Source organism: Phyllobates terribilis, unplaced genomic scaffold, assembly GCF_046119375.1.
Source record: "Phyllobates terribilis strain yellow unplaced genomic scaffold, ASM4611937v1 Scaffold_5__5_contigs__length_657084704, whole genome shotgun sequence".
NCBI lineage: Eukaryota > Metazoa > Chordata > Amphibia > Anura > Dendrobatidae > Phyllobates > Phyllobates terribilis.
The window spans coordinates 412,827,234-412,846,932 of record NW_027362765.1 but is presented as its reverse complement, the minus strand read 5'-3'; positions in this window follow the sequence as shown (position 1 = coordinate 412,846,932).

The following is a 19,699-nucleotide window of genomic DNA, read 5'->3' as shown; positions in this document are numbered from 1 at the left end:
CTGTCTGCTTTAGCTTGGCTTGCTGTCAAAAATGGGAGGGAACCCACGCCGTTTTTATTAATTATTTAAATAATTAAAAAAACGGTGTGGGGGCCACTCTATTCTTGATAACCAGCCTTGCTAAAGCTGATAGCTGAGGGTTGCAACACGCAGCTGTCAATTTTGCCTGGCTGGTTATCAAAAATACAAGGGAACACATGCCATTTTTTTGTAAATTTATTTATTTATAGTGCAGGCACCTGCAGATCAGTGGCTTACCACTGGGGCCCATGAGCCGGGGGGGGGGGGCAGTGAGCCGGGGGGGCCCGAAGCCGTGGGGAAACAAGGAGGATAGGTGAGTATTGGGGGGAGGGAGGTTTCGGCAGCGGAGGAGAGGGCACATACAGTAGCTGCTGCTGCTAAAGGGACATGAATATTCCCTCTTCTCCACTCCCATGGGCATGGAGAAGAATAAATATTCATTCTCTTTAGCAGCAGGCACAGAGGAGCGCTGAGCCGCAGCTCCTGCTGACAGTGCCCGCTACTAAAGAGAATGCATATTCACTCTTCTCCACGCCCATAGTCCCGGCGTGGAGAGGAGTGAATATGTCTGCAGCTCACCTCGGCGTCTGAGAGCATGCACTGCTCAGATGCTGACATGAGCTGCTGGCAGACAGGACGCAGCACTGGAGCAGAGGTGAGAAAGAAAGGTGAGTATAAGTGTTTATTTTTTTTGTGTATGCAGTGATGGGGCCATGCATAACAGGAATGGGGGATGAGGGGGCCAAACATACCAGGATTGGGGGATGAGGGGGGCCAGGTATACCAGGATTGGGAGATGAGGGGGCCACACATACAAGGATTGGGGGATGAGGGGGCCAAACATACCAGGATTGGGGGATGACGGGTGCCACACATACCAGGATTGGGGGATGAGGGGGGCCATGCATACCAGGATTGGGGGATGAGGGGGCCACACATACAAGGATAAGGGGATGAGGGGGCCACATATACCAGGATTGGGGGATGACGGGTGCCATACATACCAGGATTGGGGGATGAGGGGGGCCATGTATACCAGGATTGGGGACAAGTGGAGCCATGCATACCAGGATTGGGGATGAGGGGGGGCATGCATACCAGGACTGGGGGATGAGGGGGGCCATGCATACTAGGATTGGGGATGAGGGGGGCCATGCATACCAGGATTGGAGTATGAGGAGTCCATACATACCAGGATTGGAGGATGAGGAGTCCATGCGTACCAGGATTGGGGTTAAGGGCCCATACATAACAGGATTGGGGGCTGAGGAGGCCATGCATACCAGGAGTGAAGATGAGGGTGCCATACATACCAGGATTGTGGGAAGAGGGCCCATACATACCAGGATTGGGGGCTGAGGAGGCCATGCATACCAGGATTGGGGGTGAAGGGTGCCATGCATACCAGGATTGGGGAATGAGGAGGCCGTGGATACCAGGATTGGGGATGAGGTGGCCATGCATACCAGCATTGGGGGATGAGGGGGTCATATGACGCACCCCCTGGGGCCATGGAATAATCGGCGCCGGGCTGGTCGGTTCTTTTGGGATAGTCACGGTGGCGTAACCCGGTCCGTAGCCCTGGGCGGTCAATAACAGAGGGGAATAAAGTTTTGGGGATAAAGTTTCGTGACGCCACCCATGGTATGCGGCTGTAGGTGGCAGCCGCTGCTATTCAGATCCACTAAGGCCGTTGGTGACGCAGCAGAGATGGTTCAGCTCTTCATGGGTAGAGCTAGGCCCCAGGGCAGTTAAAGAGGTAGCTTTGTTGTTGGTGTAGTGCAAGGCAGGTGACGCAGCAATTAAGTCAAGGACACAGCGGGCTGCAGTCTTCAAGTTTTTACTCACAGTTCTTATGATGTTCCAGGTTACAACTGGCAGCAGGTTATAACAGCCCACCGAGTCCTGTGTCCTTCAGGGCAGTGATCCAGCCATCTCTCAGATAACTTGGTTGCACTTGATCGGGACCCCCTTCTTGTGTACCTTTCCCGGGTCGTCTCTCTCTGCGCTGGCTCTCGCCCTCCTGCCCTGCGCCTCACACACAGTGTCCCGAGACAGTGGCCGCTGGCCTTGTCGGGCAACGTCCTCTCTGTCCCCTTGGTCCTATATGGCCACCTTTTCAGCGAATGTGTGGTTTTGGCTACGGCACTTAGGGATACCGCAGCCTCCGGTTTGCTAGCTGAGTCTTGCAGCCCTCCACTAGTCTGGGGCCGGTCCCCTATTGCGACCTTATCCCTTTTCCCGACTATGATTAGAGTGAATTCGGGCGCACGGGTGGCCTCCGCACTTCCCGTGCCACTAAGATCCCTTCTCTGTCTCTGGAGCCCTTCTCTGACTCCCTCACTCCTCTCGTTCTCTCTCCTACTGGGCCCCTCTGACTGGGCCCTCACTCTGTTTGGACCCTACTCCTCAACGGTCCTCACTCACTCTGCCTTTCTAGATGTTTCTACCTGTCTTTTTATACTGTCTGTCATGTGACCCACGTCACTAACTGTCACTCTACGTGGTCCCCTTGTTAAGGGAGGGCAATAACCCTTCACGGTTGACCAAGTGAGTGTCAAATTATTAAATTATTATGTTGATTGCAATCCACAGAAAACCAAACAGAAACAATGTTCTGTATTGGGAGGATTCAAAGAATCTCTGATCCCGTTTATTTTGCTTAGCATTTTATATTGTTTTGAGTATATCAAATAGCCAATCAACTCTACAGCCATACTACAATACTATAGGCTAACTGATGTTACTATAATTATTACGGAAAACACATATATGGTCATATTATCATTGTTAGTTTGAAGCACTATGGAAATTTTACAAGGTCAAACCTGGCCTAAACAAGTTAGATAACAGTGTCTGACAAAATGTTCTCTTGAGAAAAGGTTAGTGTGAGATAAGTTCTATGGGAAGAGAAAGAAAGAATGTATGTTATGCAAGGAGTGATAATAACATGATTTTAAAGCGAGTAGACAAAATGGAGTTGCTCTAGCATGAGTATCAATATGTCCTTTACACCCTCTACTTCAGTCCTTACTTATGTGCTCCCCTAAACTACTTCCTCCACCCACCTCCTCTACCTAGTTCCCTCCTCCAGACAGGGACAGGGACTGTGCTCTCCCTCAGGAGCAATCTCACCCTTCCCTACTGGAGTGATGCGGTGTTGGATGTGGGTGTGTGGGTCCCGGGGACTGCTCTCTCCTTACCCGAGAGTAGGGTACCACACCTCTGGCTGAGATGCAGTACCTCTGTGTTGCGGCTGGACCCGCAGGGGCACCACACATACATACCAATATTGGGGGATGAGAAGGCCATGCATACCAGGATTGGGGATGAGGGGTACCTTGCATACCAGGATTGGTGGTGAGGGGTACCATGCATACCAGGATTGAGGGATGAGGGGGCCATGCATACCAGGATTAGGGGATGAGCGGGCCATGCATACCAGGAATGGGGATGAGGGAGCAATGCGTACCAGGATTAGGGGATGAGGAGTGCCATACATACCAGGATTGGGGGATGAGGGGTGCCATACGTACTAGGATTGGGGGATGACGGGTGCCATACGTACTAGGATTGGGGGATGAGGGGTGCCATACGTACTAGGATTGGGGGATGAGGGGTGCCATACATACCAGGATTGAGGATGAGGGAGCAATGCGTACTAGGATAGGGAAATTTACCAGTAAATACTGCATTTCCCACCCGAGGCTTATACTCGAGTCAATAAGTTTTCCCAGTTTTTTGTGGTAAAATTAGGAGCCTCGGCTTATACACGGGTCAGTTTATTAAAAATATATGGTATTTTAAAATCATTGAGTACATGGTGCCCATAATACTACAGGACTGTGGGGTGCATTATACTATATGGGGGCTGCATTTTACCCTATGGGGTGTGTAATATACTGTATGGAGGACTATGGGGAGTGCATTATATTCTATGAGGACCATGGGAAGTTCATTATACTATATCGAGGATTATGGGGGCGTATTATACTATATGGAAGGCTATGTGGGGGCCATTATAATATTTTGAGGGCTATGTGGGGGGCCATTATATTGTATGAAAGGAATTATACAGTGTGAAGGTTTGTGTGGGATCCATCATACTGTTTGGAGGGCTGTGTGGGTCCATTATACTGTTTGGAGGGCTGTGTGGGAGTCACAGTTGGGGGATCATACTGTGTTGGGGTCACCATACTTTGCCTTCGGAGTTGAAGTGGGGTACAATAGGGTCATTATACTGTGCATGTGGAGGCTAATGTGGAGGAATGCACCATGCGGGTATCATACTGTGTTTGGGAGATACTTTTATTGGCATCATACTTTATGGGGGCAATGAAAGAGGAATCTAGGACTTCAGCAGGAGGAAAATGACTATGTAAAGGCTGGAAAGTTGTGAGATCTGCTCTTCTGTGACACAGACAAATATTTATTTATTTATTTTTTGGGGAAGGGCCCAATTAGAGCTTCTGCTATGGGGCCCCATGATTTCTATGTACGCCCCTGCTGCAGAGGAATTACTCCCATAAGCGGCGCTTGCTCTCACTGTTATCTGCGACAGCAGGCGTAGGATGATAAGTGTAGTCGTCTCATCTGCCGACAACTGTGATTGGAGGAAAACTTTTTACCTCCGGTCACAGCTGCAGGTTCGTGCTGTCATCTGACAGCGTGGGAACCGCAGAGCTCTGACCGGTGGTAGTAATCTTACCACCAACCAGTGGCAGTGTTTGCCGAGCTGTCATGCACATGACAGCGTGGCAAACACTGGATGTTTGGGCCCCCCATTCATGTGAATAAGGTCCAGGTTCAGGTACTGTTCTGGTACCCGAGCCCAAACTTTTAATAAACTGTTCAGCGTTCGGCCGAACCTGCCAGAACCGAACATCCAGGGGTATGTCCCTCACTACTCTACCTGTCCTCTATGTGTAGAGCAAGGTCTTTCACTCTCTACCTGTCCTCCATCAGTAGTGAGGGGTCTGTCGCTCTATACCCGTCCTCTATGTGTAGTGCAGGGTCTATAACTCTCTTACTACCCTCAATGTTTCGTGTGGGAAATGTCAGTTTTTCTGTGCCCCCCATGTGTAGTGCTGGATTTTTTACTCTCTATTTGCAGGATCTCTAACTCTCTATCTGTCCTTCATGTGTAGTGCGGGGTCTGTCACTCTCTACCTGTCCTCCATGTGTAGTTTGGGGTTTGTCACTTTCTACCTGTCCTCTATGTGTAGTGTGGGGTCTGTCACTCTCTACCTGTCCTCCATGTGTAGTGTGGGTCTGTCACTCTCTACCTGTCCTCCATGTGTAGTGTGGGGTCTGTCACTCTCTACCTGTGCTCCATGTGTAGTGTGGGGTCTGTCACTCTCTACTTGTCCTCCATGTGTAGTGCTGGATCTGTCACTATCTACCTGTCCTCCATGTGTAGTGTGGGGTCTTTCACTCTCTACCTGTCCTCCATGTGTAGTGTGGGGTCTGCCACTCTCTACCTGTCCTCCATGTGTAGTGCGGAGTCTGTCACTCTCTACCTGTCCTCCATGTGTAGTGCAGGGTCTGTTATTCTCTACCTCAACTCCATGAATAGTGTGGGGTCTTTCACTCCCTACCTGTCCTCCATGTGGAGAGCAGGGTCTGTCACTCTCTACCTCCGCTCCATGTGTAGTGTGGGGTCTGTCACTCTCTACCTGCCCTCCATGTGTAGTGTGGGGTCTGTCACTCTCTACCTGTTCACCATGTGTAGTGTGGGGTCTGGCACTCTCTACCTGTCCTCCATGTGTAGTGTGGGATCTGTTACTCTCTACCTGTCCTCCATGTGTAGTGCGAGGTCTGTCACTCTCTAAATGTCCTCCATGTGTAGTGTGGGGTCTGTCACTCTCTACCTGTCCTCCATGTGTAGTGTTGGGTCTGTCACTCTCTACCTGTCCTCCATGTGTAGTGCGGGGTCTGTCACTCTCTACCTATCCTCCATGTGTAGTGTGGGGTCTGTCACTCTCTACCTGTCCTCCATGTGTAGTGCGGCATCTGTCACTCTCTACCTGTCCTCCATATGTAGTGCAGGGTCTGTTACTCTCTACCTCTCCTCCATGTATAGTGTGGGGTCTTTCACTCTCTACCTGTCCTCCATGTGTAGTGTGGGGTCTGTCACTCTCTACCTGTCCTCCATGTGTAGTGCGGGGTCTGTCACTCTCTACCTGCCCTTCATGTGTAGTGTGGGGTCTTTCACTCTCTACCTGTCCTCCATGTGTAGTGCGGGGTCTGTCACTCTCTACCTGTCCTCCATGTGTAGTGTGGAGTCTGTCACTCTCTACCTGTCCTCCATGTGTAGCGTGGGGTCTTTCACTCTCTACTTGTCCTCCATGTGTAGTGCGGGGTCTGTCACTCTCTACCTGTCCTCCATGTGTAGTGTGGGGTCTGTCACTCTCTACCTGTCCTCCATCAGTAGTGAGGCGCCTGTCACTCTCTACCTGTTCTTCATGTGTAGTGTGGGGTCTATGACTCTCTTACTACCCTTCATATTTAATGGGGGAAATGTCTGTATTTCTGTGCCCCCCATGTGTAGTGTTGGATCTTTTACTCTCTATTTGCAGGATCTGTAACTCTCTTCATGTCCTCCATGTGAAGTGTAGGTTCTGTCACTCTCTACCTGTCCTCCATGTGTAGTGCGGGGTCTGTCACTCTCTACCTGTCCTCCATGTGTAGAGTGGGGTCTGCCACTCTCTACCTGTCCTCCATGTGTAGTGCAGGGTCTGTTATTCTCTACCTCAACTCCATGAATAGTGTGGGGTCTTTCACTCTCTACCTGTCCTCCATGTGTAGTGTGGGGTCTGTCACTCTCTACCTGTCCTCCATGTGTAGTGTCGGGTCTGTCACTCTCTACCTGTCCTCCATGTGTAGTGCGGGGTCTGTCACTCTCTACCTATCCTCCATGTGTAGTGTGGGGTCTGTCACTCTCTACCTGTCCTCCATGTGTAGTGCGGCATCTGTCACTCTCTACCTATCCTCCATATGTAGTGCAGGGTCTGTTACTCTCTACCTCTCCTCCATGTATAGTGTGGGGTCTTTCACTCTCTACCTGTCCTCCATGTGTAGTGTGGGGTCTGTCACTCTCTACCTGTCCTCCATGTGTAGTGCGGGGCTGTCACTCTCTACCTGCCCTTCATGTGTAGTGTGGGGTCTTTCACTCTCTACCTGTCCTCCATGTGTAGTGCGGGGTCTGTCACTCTCTAGCTGTCCTCCATGTGTAGTGCGGAGTCTGTCACTCTCTACCTGTCCTCCATGTGTAGCGTGGGGTCTTTCACTCTCTACTTGTCCTCCATGTGTAGTGCGGGGTCTGTCACTCTCTACCTGTCCTCCATGTGTAGTGTGGGGTCTGTCACTCTCTACCTGTCCTCCATCAGTAGTGAGGCGCCTGTCACTCTCTACCTGTCCTTCATGTGTAGTGTGGGGTCTATAACTCTCTTACTACCCTTCATATTTCATGGGGGAAATGTCTGTCTTTCTGTGCCCCCCATGTGTAGTGTTGGATCTTTTACTCTCTATTTGCAGGATCTGTAACTCTCTTCATGTCCTCCATGTGAAGTGTAGGTTCTGTCACTCTCTACCTGTCCTCAATGTGTAGTGCGGGGTCTGTCACTCTCTACCTGTCCTCCATGTGTAGTGTGGGGTCTGCCACTCTCTAGCTCTCCTCTATGTGTAGTGCAGGGTCTGTTATTCTCTACCTCAACTCCATGAATAGTGTGGGGTCTTTCACTCCCTACCTGTCCTCCATGTGGAGAGCAGGGTCTGTCACTCTCTACCTGCCCTCCATGTGTAGTGTGGGGTCTGTCACTCTCTACCTGTTCACCATGTGTAGTGTGGGGTCTGGCACTCTCTACCTGTCCTCTATGTGTAGTGTGGGATCTGTTACTCTCTACCTGTCCTCCATGTGCAGTGCGAGGTCTGTCACTCTCTACCTGTCTTCCATGTGTAGTGTGGGGTCTGTCACTCTCTACCTGTCCTCCATGTGTAGTGTCGGGTCTGTCACTCTCTACCTGTCCTCCATGTGTAGTGCGGGGTCTGTCACTCTCTACCTATCCTCCATGTGTAGTGTGGGGTCTATAACTCTCTTACTACCCTTCATATTTCGTGGGGGAAATGTCTGTCTTTCTGTGCCCCCCATGTGTAGTGTTGGATCTTTTACTCTCTATTTGCAGGATCTGTAACTCTCTTCATGTCCTCCATGTGAAGTGTAGGTTCTGTCACTCTCTACCTGTGCTCCATGTGTAGTGCGGGGTCTGTCACTCTCTACCTGTCCTCCATGTGTAGTGTGGGGTCTGCCACTCTCTACCTGTCCTCCATGTGTAGTGCGGAGTCTGTCACTCTCTACCTGTCCTCCATGTGTAGTGCAGGGTCTGTTATTCTCTACCTCAACTCCATGAATAGTGTGGGGTCTTTCACTCTCTACCTGTCCTCCATGTGGAGAGCAGGGTCTGTCACTCTCTACCTCCGCTCCATGTGTAGAGTGGGGTCTGTCACTCTCTACCTGCCCTCCATGTGTAGTGTGGGGTCTGTCACTCTCTACCTGTTCACCATGTGTAGTGTGGGGTCTGGCACTCTCTACCTGTCCTCCATGTGTAGTGTGGGATCTGTTACTCTCTACCTGTCCTCCATGTGTAGTGCGAGGTCTGTCACTCTCTACCTGTCCTCCATGTGTAGTGCGGGGTCTGTCACTCTCTACCTGTCCTCCATGTGTATTGAGGGATCTGTCACTCTCTACCTGTCCTCCATGTGTAGTGTGGGGTCTGTCACTCTCTACCTGTCCTCCATGTGTATTGAGGGATCTGTCACTCTCTACCTGTCCTCCATGTGTAGTGCAGGGTCTGTCACTCTCTACCTGTCCTCCTTGTGTAGTGCGGCATTTGTCACTTTCTACCTGTCCTCCATGTGTAGTGCGGCATCTGTCACTCTCTACCTGTCCTCCATGTGTATTGCAGAGTCTGTTACTGTCTACCTCTCCTCCATGCGTAGTGTGGAGTCTCTCACTCTCTACCTGTCCTACATGTGTATTGAGGGATCTGTCACTCTCTACCTGTCCTTCATGTGTAGTGCGGGGTCTGTCACTCTCTACCTGTCCTCCAAGTGTAGTGCAGGGTCTGTCACTCTCTACCTGTCCTCCATGTGTAGTGCGGGATCTGTCACTCTCTACTTGTCCTCCATGTGTAGTGCGGGGTCTGTCACTCTCTACCTGCCCTTCATGTGTAATGCGGGGTCTGTCACTCTCTAACTGTCCTCCATGTGTAGTGCGGGGTCTGTCACTCTTTACCTGTCTTCCATGTGTATTAAGGGATCAGTCACTCTCTACCTGTCCTCCATGTGTAGTGCAGGGTCTGTTATTCTCTACCTCAACTTCATGATTAGTGTGGGGTCTTTCACTCTCTACCTGTCCTCCATGTGTAGTGCAGAGTCTGTCACTCTCTACCTGTCCTCCATGTGTAGTGCAGGGTCTGTTACTCTCTGTAGCGTTGGCGTCCCTGCCTCCTGCTAGGCAGGGACGCTGTTCCCCTCACCTCTCTGCTCCGTGCCCGGCGGCTTCCTCCCGCTCTGCTTGCAGCGCCCGCTCTCCCCCGGCCACTGTGCTTAGGGCGCGCGCGCGCGCACTCCCCCTCTCTTAAAGGGGCCGCGCGCGTCGCCCTAAGGAGTCCCCGGCCAATGGCCGGAGGATCCCTCCATATATAAGGCACCTCCTCCAAAATGGAGGTGCCCGAGCAATGTTGTTGCACTGTTCACTACTCTGCTTCAGCCCTCAGGTCCCGTTGCCTGTTACCTGCTTGTTACCTGCCTGTTACCTGCCAGTTACCTGCCTGTTACCTGCCAGTTACCTGCCAGTCTCCTGCCAGTTTGCTGCCTGATTCCTGCCTGTCATCCGCTTTCCTGCTTGCTAGCCTGAGGTCCGACGGTCTGCCTTCCGACACCTGTCAGTCTGTCTATGGACCAGCTTGCCCGCTCACCTGGGAGCGCTCACCTGCTACCTGCCTGATAGCCTACCTAGAGGCTCCGCCGTCACGTGCTGTGACCACCTGCCAGTCCAGAGACTCTTGCCCGCTCACCTGGGAGTGCTCATCTGCTACCTGCCTGTTAGCCTACCTGGAGGCTCCGCCGTCACGTGCTGTGACCACCTGCCAGTCCAGAGACTCTTGCCCGCTCACCTGGGAGCACTCATCTGCTACCTGCCTGTTAGCCTACCTGGAGGCTCCGCCGTCACATGCTGTGACCACCTGCTTATCCAGAGACTCTCGCCTGCTCACCTGGGAGCACTCATCTGCCATCTGCCTGCTAGCCTACCTGGAGGCTCAGCCGTCACAGGTCGTACCTGCCCGTTTACCCAGAGACTGTCCCGGTCACTTGCTGTGACCCCCTGCCCGTTTACCCAGAGACTGTTCCGGTCACTTGCCGTGACCTCCTTACCTGCCCGTTTACCCAGAGACTGTCCCGGTCACTTGCTGTGACCCCCTGCCCGTTTACCCAGAGACTGTCCCGGTCACTTGCCGTGACCTCCTGCCCGTTTACCCAGAGACTGTCCCGGTCACTTGCTGTGACCTCCTGCCCGTTTACCCAGAGACTGTCCCGGTCACTTGCCGTGACCTCCTGCCCGTTTACCCAGAGACTGTCCCGGTCACTTGCTGTGACCTCCTGCCCGCTTACCCAGAGGCTGTCCCGGTCACTTGCCGTGACCTTCTGCCCATTTTCCCAGAGACTGTCCCGTCACCTGCTGTGACTGCCTGCCTGTCTTCCCTGGTCGCCACCCGCTTCCTTACAAGGACCGCCCCCTTGTATAAGTTGCTCAGAGGTTCCGCCTCCCAGACCCGTTACAGTTTGCTCGGGCCATGGAACCCGGTGGCACCCAAGCTCCCTCGCTCTCGGGCCTTTGTCATGAACTGTCCCGACAGAGGTCCCAACAGGAGTCCATCCTGGGTCACCTGCGGAATGTCAATACTCGCCTGGACACTTTGACTGCCCCACCAGCAACCACCGCTAGTGTCATGACTCGCAGCCCGGCTGCTCCGCTGCCCACCAATACCATAGTATCCTGCTCTGGAATCCGGCTTTCTGCACCTCCTCGCTTCGGAGGCGACTCCGCTCAAGCTCGGGGCTTCATTAACCAGTGCACCCTGCACTTTGAACACCAGTCCCACCAGTTTAATTCCGACCAGGCCAAAGTAGCCTTCATCATGTCCCATCTCACGGGAGAGGCACTGGCTTGGCTAAATCCTCTATGGGAGAGAGGAGACCCTCTGGTGTCCGACCTGCCAGCCTTACTCACGGCTTTCCGGAAGGTCTTCGACGAACCCGGACGGAGGACCTCATCCGCCTCATGTCTGCTACGCCTCCGTCAAGAAAGTCTCACCGTGGGCCAATATGCCATACTGTTCCGTACCCTTGCTTCGGAGCTGGCCTGGGATAACGACGCCCTGGTGTCCGTCTTCTGGGAGGGTCTGTCCGGCCGTATTAAAGATGAACTCGCCGGTCGGGACATTCCTACCACTCTCGACGACTTGATTACACTTGCCATCCGGATTGACATCCGGTTCCAGGAGCGCGCTAGGGAGGTCACCCGTGAGAGGAGGATTCCACGTCTAGTCCCTACCTTCCAGAGACCCGTCACTCCCTCTGTTACTCCCCAGGCACACTCACCTGAGCCTATGCAGGTCGACCAGACCAAGATGGTCAAGACCCGTCAAGACTTACGTCGTGCCGAGGGGAGCTGTTTCTACTGTGGCAGTAAGGAGCACCGGATCCGTTCCTGCCCTGAGAGGTCGGGAAACGCCTGTGTCTAGGATTGCTCAGAGAGGTCGCCCTAGACAAAAGTAAACCCTCTCCATCCCTGATGCTGTCTGTTTCTATCTTCTGCGGAGAGAACCGCTATTTTGAACTGGCTCACCTTGACTCTGGAGCTGCTGGAAATCTCATCTCTCAATCCCTGGTAGAAAAATACCACATTCCCACCAAACCTCTGGCCGTACCTTTATCTGTCGCCGCCGTGGATGGGGGCCTCTTACCACATCCCATCCAACTCATCACCGAATCTCTGACTCTACAGGTGGGAATGCTGCATTCTGAGAGCATCTCCTTTCATGTTCTGCCTGGACTCTCTCACGCACTATTGCTTGGCCTGCCTTGGCTCCAGAAACATGAACCCGTGCTTGACTGGCAGACCGGAGAGGTCCTCCTTCGCTGGGGACAGGACTGCCATAAGACTTGTCTAGTTTCCGTTCGTCCTGCCCGTCCTTCTCCTACCCCAGCCAATCTGCCCGGTCTTCCGGTTCCCTATTGGTCTTATGCGGATGTCTTCAATAAAAAAGAGGCAGAGACTTTACCTCCTCATAGACCATACGACTGCCCAATCGACCTGATGCCCAGCTCTACTCCTCCCCGTGGGCGAATCTACCCTTTGTCCGCTGCTGAAACCCGGTCCATGTCTGAATATATTGAGGAGAACCTGGCCCGGGGATTTATCCAGAAATCTACCTCCCCGGCGGGAGCAGGCTTCTTCTTTGTCAAAAAGAAGGATGGCTCACTCCGTCCATGTATAGACTATAGAGGCCTAAACCAGATTACTGTGAAGAATAAATACCCCCTTCCGCTTATTCCTGAATTATTTGACCGTCTGAGGGGGGCTAGAATCTTCACCAAACTGGATCTCCGTGGGGCGTATAACCTGGTCCGTATCCGTCAGGGGGATGAGTGGAAGACGGCATTCAATACCCGGGACGGCCACTATGAGTACCTTGTGATGCCCTTCGGTCTCTGTAACGCTCCTGCCGTCTTTCAAGAGTTGGTCAATGACATCTTCCGTGATCTTCTCTACTCCTGCGTGGTGGTGTACCTGGACGATATCTTGGTCTTCTCTCCGGATCTTCCTACTCACCGGAGGGACGTTCGTCAGGTCCTGCTCAGGCTCAGGCAGAACCACCTCTACGCTAAATATGAGAAGTGCATCTTTGAGCAGACCTCTCTTCCATTTCTGGGCTACATAATCTCTCAGACAGGTCTACAAATGGATCCTGAGAAACTGTCTGCCATCCAGAAGTGGCCCCGACCAGAGGGGTTGAAGGCTATTCAGCGGTTCCTGGGCTTCGACAACTATTACCGCCTGTTCATACCGCACTTCTCTTCCCGGACCGCCCCTATCTCTGCTCTCACCCGTAAAGGTACGAACCCCAGAGAATGGCCGCCCAAAGCAGAGGAGGCATTTCTTTCCTTAAAACAGGCCTTCCTCTCCGCCTCGGTGCTGCATCGTCCGGACGGCAACAAACAATTCTTCCTAGAAGTTGACACCTCCTCCTCCGGAGCTGGAGTGGTACTTACCCAAAAATCTTCTTCCGGAAGAAAGGTAACCTGCGGCTTTTTCTCCAAACTTTTCTCCTCTTCTGAGCGCAATTATTCTATAGGAGACCGAGAATTGTTGGCCATTAAGATGGCACTGGAGGAGTGGCGTTACCTGCTCGAGGGGGCTCTCCACCTGGTAATAATTTACACTGACCACAAGAACTTGGCATATCTCCAGAGCGCCCAGAGACTTAACCCGCGCCAAGCCCGGTGGTCTTTGTTTTTTGCCCGCTTTGATTTCATTCTTCATTTTCGTCCGGCTGACAAAAACATCAAAGCTGACGCCCTGTCCCGATCCTTTCTGGTGTCTGATCTTGAGGAGGAGCCTAAACACATCATCGATCCCGCCAGAGTAATGCAGGTAGCCCCCGTGGGCCTAAATCGTCTCCCTCCCGGTAAGACGTTCGTAACGGAGTCCGATCGGGAGAAGATTCTACACTGGGGTCACTCGTCTAAGCTAGCTGGGCACGCCGGTCAGAAAAAGACCCTCCAGCTTATTACCCGGCACTACTGGTGGCCTACCCTGCACAAGGATGTAATTGACTTTGTTTCTGCCTGTGTGTCATGCGCCCGCAACAAAGTTCCGAGACACCTGCCTGCCGGCCGCCTTCTTCCTCTGCCTGTGCCTGCTGCCCCGTGGCAACATATAGCTATGGACTTCATAACAGATCTCCCCGTCTTTGCCGGTTGTACGGTCATTTGGGTGGTCGCTGACCGCTTTTCCAAAATGGCTCATTTTATTCCCCTGCCAGGCCTCCCGTCTGCTCCCGAGCTAGCTAAAGACTTTATCCGCCACATCTTCTGTCTCCATGGTCTGCCTCTCCACATTGTGTCGGATCGTGGGGTTCAGTTCACCTCACGCTTCTGGAGAGCCATATGTAAACTGCTCGACGTCACCCTGGACTTCTCCTCCGCTTACCACCCACAGTCCAATGGTCAAGTGGAGCGGATCAATCAGAATTTGACCAGTTACCTCCGGCACTTCGTTAATGCCCACCATTCAGACTGGGTGGATCTCCTACCATGGGCCGAGTTCTCTTACAACAATCACGAGAGCGAATCTTCTTCTAAATCCCCATTTTTTGTAGTCTTCGGTCAGCATCCTCGGATCCCTTTCCCTGTCTCCACCTCTGTGGACAACCCGGCCGCGGAATCTCTCGTTAGCAAATTTTCCTCCATTTGGGAGAGTACCCGATCCGCACTCCTTCAGTCATCCGAGTGGATGAAGAGACACGCCGACAAAAAACGCCTGGATTCCCCACAATTTCGTCCCGGAGATAAAGTCTGGCTCTCATCCAAATATGTTCGGCTCAAGATTCCTTCCTATAAGTTAGGGCCTCGGTTCATCGGCCCACTGGAGGTTATCAAACAGATCAACCCGGTGGCCTATAAATTGAAACTCCCGGCCAACTTACGGATCCCTAACTCCTTCCATGTATCTCTTCTCAAACCCGTGGTACTTAACTCCTTTTCCAAGTCTACAGGTACGCCTCCTGCTCCGGTTTCTGCTGAAGACGAGTTTGAGGTAGAAAACATTCTGGCCACCAAAAGGGTAAGAGGAAAGACCTTTTTTCTAGTGGATTGGAAGGGGTTTGGTCCTGAGGAGAGAACATGGGAGCCCCGGGAGAACATCCATGCCCCTCTCATTCTTGCTAAATTTCTGTCTGGCCTAAAAAAGGGGGGGCCTAAAGGGGGGGGTACTGTAGCGTCGGCGTCCCTGCCTCCTGCTAGGCAGGGACGCTGTTCCCCTCACCTCTCTGCTCCGTGCCCGGCGGCTTCCTCCCGCTCTGCTTGCAGCGCCCGCTCTCCCCCGGTCACTGTGCTTAGGGCGCGCGCGCGCTCCCCCTCTCTTAAAGGGGCCGCGCGCGTCGCCCTAAGGAGTCCCCGGCCAATGGCCGGAGGATCCCTCCATATATAAGGCACCTCCTCCAAAATGGAGGTGCCCGAGCAATGTTGTTGCACTGTTCACTACTCTGCTTCAGCCCTCAGGTCCCGTTGCCTGTTACCTGCCTGTTACCTGCCTGTTACCTGCCAGTTACCTGCCTGTTACCTGCCAGTTACCTGCCAGTTACCTGCCAGTCTCCTGCCAGTTTGCTACCTGATTCCTGCCTGTCATCCGCTTTCCTGCTTGCTAGCCTGAGGTCCGACGGTCTGCCTTTCGACACCTGTCAGTCTGTCTATGGACCAGCTTGCCCGCTCACCTGGGAGCGCTCACCTGCTACCTGCCTGATAGCCTACCTAGAGGCTCCGCCGTCACGTGCTGTGACCACCTGCCAGTCCAGAGACTCTTGCCCGCTCACCTGGGAGCGCTCATCTGCTACCTGCCTGTTAGCCTACCTGGAGGCTCCGCCGTCACGTGCTGTGACCACCTGCCAGTCTAGAGACTCTTGCCCACTCACCTGGGAGCGCTCATCTGCTACCTGCCTGTTAGCCTACCTGGAGGCTCTGCCGTCACATGCTGTGACCACCTGCTTATCCAGAGACTCTCGCCTGCTCACCTGGGAGCACTCATCTGCCATCTGCCTGCTAGCCTACCTGGAGGCTCAGCCGTCACAGGTCGTACCTGCCCGTTTACCCAGAGACTGTCCCGGTCACTTGCTGTGACCCCCTGCCCGTTTACCCAGAGACTGTCTCGGTCACTTGCCGTGACCTCCTTACCTGCCCATTTACCCAGAGACTGTCCCGGTCACTTGCTGTGACCCCCTGCCCGTTTACCCAGAGACTGTCCCGGTCACTTGCCGTGACCTCCTGCCCGTTTACCCAGAGACTGTCCCGGTCACTTGCTGTGACCTTCTGCCCGTTTACCCAGAGACTGTCCCGGTCACTTGCCGTGACCTCCTGCCCGTTTACCCAGAGACTGTCCCGGTCACTTGCTGTGACCTCCTGCCCGTTTACCCAGAGGCTGTCCCGGTCACTTGCCGTGACTTCCTGCCCGTTTTCCCAGAGACTGTCCCGGTCACCTGCTGTGACTGCTTGCCTGTCTTCCCTGGTCGCCACCCGCTTCCTTACAAGGACCGCCCCCTTGTATAAGTTGCTCAGAGGTTCCGCCTCCCAGACCCGTTACACTCTCTACCTGTCCTCCATGTGTATTGCGGGATCTGTCATTCTCTACCTGTCCTCCATGTGTAGTGCAGGGTCTGTCACTCTCTACCTGTCCTCCATGTGTAGTGCAGGGTCTGTTACTCTCTACCTATCCTCCATGTGTAGTGCGGGGTCTGTCACTCTCTACCTGTCCTCCATGTGTAGTGCAGGGTCTGTCACTCTCTACCTGTCCTCCATGTGTAGTGTGGGGTCTGTCACTCTCTACCTGTCCTCCATGTGTACTGTGGGGTCTGTCAATCTCTACCTGTCCTCCATGTGTAGTGCAGGGTGTGTCACTCTCTACCTGTCCTCCATGTGTAGTGCGGGGTCTGTCACTCTCTACCTGCCCTCTATGTGTAGTGTGGGGTCTTTTACTCTCTACTAGTCCTCCATGTGTAGTGCGGGGTCTGTCACTCTCTACCTGCCCTCCATGTGTAGTGTGGGGTCTGTCACTCTCTACCTGTCTTCCATGTGTAGTGTGGGGTCTGTCCCTCTCTACCTGTCCTCCATGTGTAGTGCCGGGTCTGTCACTCTCTACCTGTCCTCCATGTGGAGTGTGGGGTCTGTCACTCTCTCCCTGTCCTCCATGTGTAGTGTGGGGTCTGTCACTCTCTACCTCTCCTCCATGTGTAGTGTGGAGTCTGTCACTCTCTACCTGTCCTCCATGTGTAGTGTGGGGATTGTCACTCTCTACCTGTCTTCCTTTTGTAGTGCGGGGTCTGTCACTCTCTACCTGTCCTCCATGTGTAGTGCCGGGTCTGTCACTCTCTACCTGTCCTCCATGTGGAGTGCGGTGTCTGTCACCCTCTACCTGTCCTCCATGTGGAGTGCAGGGTCTGTCACTCTCTACCTGCCCTCCATGTGTAGTGTGGGGTCTGTCACTCTCTACCTGCCCTCCATGTGTAGTGTGGGGGCTGTCACTCTCTACCTGTCCACCATGTGTAGTGCGAGGTCTGTCACTCTCTACCTGTCCTCCATGTGTAGTGCAGGGTCTGTCACTCTCTACCTGTCCTCCATGTGTATTGAGGGATCTGTCACTATCTACCTGTCCTCCATGTGTAGTGCAGGGTCTTTTACTCTCTACCTCAACTTCATGTGTTGTGCGGCATCTGTCACTCTCTACCTGTCCTCCATGTGTAGTGCAGGGTCTGTTACTCTCTACCGGTCCTCCATGTGTATTGAGGGATCTGTCACTCTCTACCTGCCCTCCATGTGTATTGAGGGATTTGTCACTCTCTACCTGTCCTCCATGTGTATTGAGGGATCTGTCACTCTCTACCTGTCCTCCATGTGTAGTGCAGGGTCTTTTACTCTCTACTTCAACTTCATGTGTAATGTGGGGTCTGTCACTCTCTACCTGTCCTCCATGTGTAGTGCAGGGTCTTTTACTCTCTACCTCAACTTCATGTGTTGTGCGGCATCTGTCACTCTCTACCTGTCCTCCATGTGTAGTTCAGGGTCTGTTACTCTCTACCTCTCCTCCATGTGTATTGTGGGGTCTTTCACTCTCTACCTGTCCTCTATGTGTAGTGCGGGGTCTGTCACTCTCTACCTGTCCTCCATTTGTAGTGTGGGGTCTGTCACTCTCTACCTGTCCTCCTTGTGTAGTGCAGGGACTGTTACCCTCTACCTCAAGTCCATTTGTAGTGTGGGGTCTTTCACTCTCTACCTGTCCTTCATGTGTAGTGCAGGGTCTGTCACTCTCTACCTGTCCTCCATGTATAGTGCGGGGTCTGTCACTCTCTACCTGTCCTCCATGTGGAGTGCGGGGTCTGTCACTCTCTACCTGTCCTCCATGTGTAGTGCAGGGTCTGTCACTCTCTCCCTGCCCTCCATGTATAGTGCAGGGTCTGTCACTCTCTACCTGCCCTCCATGTGTAGTGTGGGGTCTGTCACTCTCTACTTGTCCTCCATGTGTAGTGCGTCATCTGTCATTTTCTACCTCTCCTCCATGTGTAGTGTGGGGTCTTTCACTCTCTACCTGTCCTACATGTGTAGTGCGGAGTCTGTCACTCTCTACCCGCCCTCCATGTGTAGTGTGGGGTCTTTCACTCTCTACCTGTCCTCCATGTGTAGTGCGGGGTCTGTCACTCTCTACCTGTCCTCCATGTGTAGTGCGGGCATAGGCGGATTATAATGAGGACGATCTGGGCTACCGCCTGGGGCCCGAGACTCCGGCAGGGCCCACGGCCAGATCGCCCTCATTATAATGTTTTCTGGAGAGGCAGGGGCAGGGGGACCGCACATTACCATTAGATGCCGGCCGGCCGCATCAGGGAGACAGACACGCCCCCTGCATGCTGTGGCTGTGTCTCCAGGACTGCTGTGACACAGCAGCGCCTGGAGCTTCTTCACTTCATCCTGCCGGAGAGGAGCTCGCGCATCAGTGGATGGCGGTAAATACGAGGTCGAGGTCGGGCCCTGGGCAGGATGTCTGGAGTGAGGAGGGGGCTGCTGGACGCTGCTCCCCTCCTGATGAGTTCACACGGATCCCTTAGTGTCAGGTCGGCGGCCGCTCTGCTGGGGCCCTGTATGACTTATGGCCGGAGTCTGACCTTTGCTGCAGATCAGGTCACTCTGGGTCATCGGCTCCAGAGTCACCAGATCTGCAGGAAAATTCAGAGTCCTGCAATAAATCACACTGAGCCCCAGCAGAGCGACCACAGACATCAGCAGAGCGGATCCTGCACTGACTGATCAACCCTGACCCTACAGGACGTCACATACTATACTGCTCCATATATAATATGTGAGGTCCTGTGTGCAGGTCCAAGTGTGATCAGTACAGTGTATACCCATGTACAAAAATGTCATCCAGTATATCGATTACTGTATGGTATACTGTGGCACAGACATCAGATGGGATATAACAATGTGTATAGCATATAACATCTAATGTCTGTATCACAGTATATCATACTAGCTTTTGAACCTGTTCTACGCCCGGGTGGCGAGCTTTTTTATTGGTATATGCTCTCCCATCCTGGCCCCATATCCTGGTATGTGCTCCCCCATCCTGGTATATGCTCCCCCATCCTGGCCCCGTATCCTGGTATATGCTCCCCCATCTTGGTATAAGCTCCCCCATCCTGGTATATGCTCCCCCATCCTGGTCCATGCTTCCCCCCAATCCTGGTATATGCTCACCCCTCACTCTGGTCCATGCTCCACATGTCCGCATAGCGCGATATCTGGTTTCATTTGAATGAATACAAATGTGCAGAGTGTATTCAACAAAATG